Source organism: Myotis myotis, unplaced genomic scaffold, assembly GCF_014108235.1.
Source record: "Myotis myotis isolate mMyoMyo1 unplaced genomic scaffold, mMyoMyo1.p scaffold_m19_p_4, whole genome shotgun sequence".
NCBI lineage: Eukaryota > Metazoa > Chordata > Mammalia > Chiroptera > Vespertilionidae > Myotis > Myotis myotis.
In genome coordinates this window covers 85,627,620-85,632,050 of record NW_023416346.1, presented here as the reverse complement: position 1 = coordinate 85,632,050, position 4,431 = coordinate 85,627,620, and the positions used below count along the sequence as shown (strand labels likewise).

Sequence of the window (4,431 nt, the reverse complement as noted above, 5' to 3'; positions counted from 1 at the left end):
CCCTCTCTCTCCCTCTTCCTTCCTCTCCCTCATTAAAATCAATAAAAATGTATTTAAAGAAAAAAAAACACATCTTATCATACAAAGTTTTTTCCCTTATCATTTTAGTACCTTTAATTACCTATAGTAGAATTTTTAACCCTTAGAACCCTTTAATTTCTAGTGAAAACTAAGAAGTAAACAATCAGGAACTGTCCTTTACTGGTAAATTTATGAATACATTTCATAATTTTTAGAAATACAGTTCAACCTTAAACAACATGGGGGTTAGGGACACCAACCCATCCCCACCCTATGCTGTCAAAAATCCACATATAACTTTTGATTCCCCCAAAACTTAACTACATTCATCCCTTAGTATCCACAAGGGATTGCTTCCAGGAACCCCCACAGATGCCAAAATCCATATGCTCAAGTGTCTTATATAAAATAGTGTAGCCCAGCCGTACTGGCTCAGTGGTTGAGCATCAACCTATAAACCAGAAGGTCACTGTTTGATTCCTGGTCAGGGCACATGCCTGGGTTGTGGGCTTGGTCCACAGTGAGGGAGTACAGGAGGCAGCCGATCAATGATTTTCTCTCATCATTGATGTTTCTCTCTCTCTCTCCCCCTCTCCCTTCCTCTGTGAAATCAATAAGAATACATTAAAAAATAAAATGATGCCGTAACCGGCTTGGCTCAGTGGATAGAGTGTCGGCCTGCGGACTCAAGGGTCCCAGGTTCGATTCCGGTCAAGGGCATGTACCTTGGTTGCTGGCACATCCCCAGTGGGAGGTGTGCAGGAGGCAGCTGATCGATGTTTCTCTCTCATTGATGTTTCTAACTCTCTATCTCTCTCCCTTCCTCTCTGTAAAAAATCAATAAAATATATAAAAATAAATAAATAAATAAATAAAATGAAAAAAATAAGGACAGAGCTAAAGGAAGGAAGGAATATGAGTTTGATGATGAATCCAAATTTATGTCGAAAGTTATAGCAGGAGCAAACAAAAAAACAGGAGGAGACGTCAGGCAAATGTCAGGGCCTGGTGTATGCACCTCCAGGGAAGGAAAAGCAATGGAAAATGAAGGAGCTGGAGGAGGAGTCTTTCTCAGAGAGATCCAAAGAGGAGGATCAGGGAGGGCTCAAGAGAACCGAAAGTGGGCACAGAGGGTTTGTGCCTGAAAATAATTTCCAAATGACTGCTTACAAAGCAGTCCAGAAGAAAAGCTCATCACCTCCCCCAAGAAAGACCTCTGAGATCTGGGAGAAGCTATGAGCCAAAGGAGACTTTTCCACAGGGAAGTCTTCCTTCTCTATTACTTGAGATGTCCAGATGTACTCTTTTGATAAGGACCTTGCAAGACCCAGTGGCATATTGTCTCAGGAATGCAAGCTTTGTCAGGATCTAGTTCATAGCAACAAAAAGAAACAGGAATTTAGTTCCATTTTCCAGCACACAGTCACCTCAGTCTCAGCGGAGCCCCTTGGCATTTCTTACCCAGCACATAGTAACCATTGTTCACCACGTTAAAGAACATCACTTTGGATCCTCAGAAATGACATTGCATGAACGCTTCACTAAATACCTAAAGAGAGGAACTCAGCAGGAGACAGCTAAGAACAAGAAAAGCCCATAGGTACACAGGAGGATAGACATTTATCCCAACACATTCAGAAAACATGGGTTGGCTCATGATGAAATGAAAAGTCCCGGGGAACCTGGCTACAAGGCTGAGGGAAAATATAAAGATGATCCTGTTGATCTCCACCTTGATATTGAACGTCATAAAAATCATAAGGAGAGAGATCAAGGTAAATCAAGAGAATCAGTGGATTCTCCTGACTCAAGACACTCTAGGGAAATATCAGCTAAGAAAACCTATAAAGGATCAAAGAAGCAGAAGCACCAGAGAGCACAAGACCTGTCCAGGTCATCATCCTCTTCCAGTCATCCCACTCCTACAAAGTGGAGGAGTACACTGAAGAAAAGGAGGAGAGAGAGGAGAGGACCATGGGCTTTGACAAATGAGGACTGGGGACCATGAGCCCTAGCTGGTTTGGCTCTGTGGTTAGAGCATGGGCCCATGGACTGAAGGGTCTTGGATTTGATTCCAGTCAAGGGCATGTACCTTAGTTGCAGGCTCGATCCCTGCCCTGGTCTGTCTCTCTCACATCGATGTTTCTCTCTCTCTCTGTCTCTTCCCCTCACTTCCATTCTCTCTCTCTCTCTCTCTCTCGCTCTAAAAAAAAAAAAAAAAAAAAAAAAAAAAGGAAAATAGTATTCTCATGTGAGGATTAACAACAACAAAAAAGCCATGCCCAGCTCAGTGCTTGAACATTGACCTATGAACCAAGAGGTCCTGGCTCAATTCCTGGTCAAGGCACATGCCCTGGTTGCCGGCTCCATCCCCAATAGGGGGCATAAGAGGAAGCCAATCAATGAGTCTCATCATTGATGTTTCTCTCTCTCTCCCTCTTCCTCTCTGAAATCAAATTTTAGCCTTAGCCAGTTTGGCTCAGTGGATAGAGCATCGGCCCTCGGACTGAAGGGTCCCAGGTTCAATTCTGGTTAAGGGCACATACCACAGCTGCAGGCTCAATGCCTGGCCCTGGTCAGGGCGCATGCAGGAGGCAACCAATCCATGTGTCTCTCTTACAGCGATGTTTCTCTCTCTGTGCCTCTCCCCCGCCCTTCCACACTCTTTAAAAATCAATGGAAAAATATCCTTGGGTGAGGATTAAGAAAAATACGTAAAAGCATAATAAAAATGTAAAAAAAAAAAGAAAAGAAGGGGAGAATGAAGATGATGAGAGTGGGACAGAGCACTGAGCAGAGGACAGGGGCCCCTACCCCGGGGAGAGAGGCGCTGGGAAGATGGCTGGTGGAGAACAAAAGAGAGGAGCCCCAAGAAGATTCTGAAAATCTCCCCACCCCCCACCAGCCACGAGAAATCCTACTACAGCTGAAAGCATCCCTGGCGCAGTGTCTCACTGGAAGAGGCGGCCGGCCTTGGAGCCTGGGGTCAGGCCCAGCTCTTGAGCAGAACACAGCACATTTGGGCTTTAGCTGTGTTACTCATTTGTTGTTGGTATGTGTGGTGGGGTCCGGGGTAGGGAGGGGAGAGTAATACTTGGATTTTGGTTTGTTCCCTCTTAGAAACCAGTTTTGTTCTTAATTTAATATCATTTGGAATTAAGAGGACTAATTTGATGATTTTTAATTTCTTCTCCCTTTTCCTGGCTTTTAAAGCCCTCCTCTTTCTTCTTCTTCTTTTTTTTTTCAGCATATGTAGTAACATTAGCAGAAAGATTTAATTTGGACAACTTTGATTCTTAAGAGAGAAAACAAAGCACGTGAATAAACATTGAAGTGTTAAAATTAAAACAAGTTAAATTAGCTTCAATATAAAATATTTTTCTAGATCATGTGAACTTGAAAAACATTAGGGTTAGTTTTTATTATTTCTTAATTTATATAAGCACTTAATTCCTTTAAGCCAATTAAATAGAGCTCTTTATAAACCAGCTTTAGAAATTATATATATATACTGAGTGGCCAGATTATTATGACCACCCGACATTTGTAGGCAAATTAGCTATAATTTCGCACTGAAATGGCTAGAGGGCCAGAATTTAAATTCCCATTATAAATAGGGAAGCAGGTTGTTTACCACAACAGTAGAAGTGATTTCTTTCTGAAGATATGGGTAAACAATGCGATTTAACAGCCTTTGAACGTGGGATATATTTGAACATGAGTGGCCACATTATTATGACCACCCCATCAGTACTTCGTTGGGCCACCTTTTGCCTTCAATACTGCGGCAATTCTTCTTGGCATTGACTCCACGAGATGTTGAAAGGTGATGCGAGGAATCTGACTCCATGCCTGATGAATAGCACTGTACAGTTCTGTGAGATTCTTGGTTGTGGAACCAGCTGCCTGATGACTTTTTTAACCTTGTCCCACAAATGCTCAATTGGATTGAGATCTGGTGATTGTGGGGGCCACCTAAGCAAGGTAAAGTCTCCCTCATGTTCTTGAAACCACTTCTGCACAATACGAGCACCGTGGCATAGCGCATTGTCTTGTTGGAAGAAGCCATCTGCATTTGGGATATGTCATCAACATGATAGGATGAACTTGATCAGCAATGATACTTAGGTATGTTGTGCTATTCAGACATTGTTCCACATGAATTAAAGGGCCAAAATCATGCCAGGAAACACATGCCCCAAACCATAACACTGCCCCCACCAGCTTGAAGGGTTGTACTCATGCATGTGGGGTGCATGCTTTCATGCTGTTTCCGCCAAATTCTCACACTGTCATCTGCATGATGCAACTGGAAACATGATTCATCGGACCACATGACTTTTTTCTAATGCTTGACTGTCCAATCCTTGTGTTCCTGTGTGAATTGGAGACATTTTATCTTGGTAACTG

The 4,431-nt window shown here is 42.8% G+C and overlaps 1 pseudogene; it reads left to right on the top strand.

Annotated features, from left to right (window-relative positions):
• Positions 1-902: 902 nt before the first annotated feature.
• LOC118653512 lies at positions 903-3,321 on the top strand (annotated as a pseudogene).
• The last annotated feature ends 1,110 nt before the right edge of the window (positions 3,322-4,431 follow it).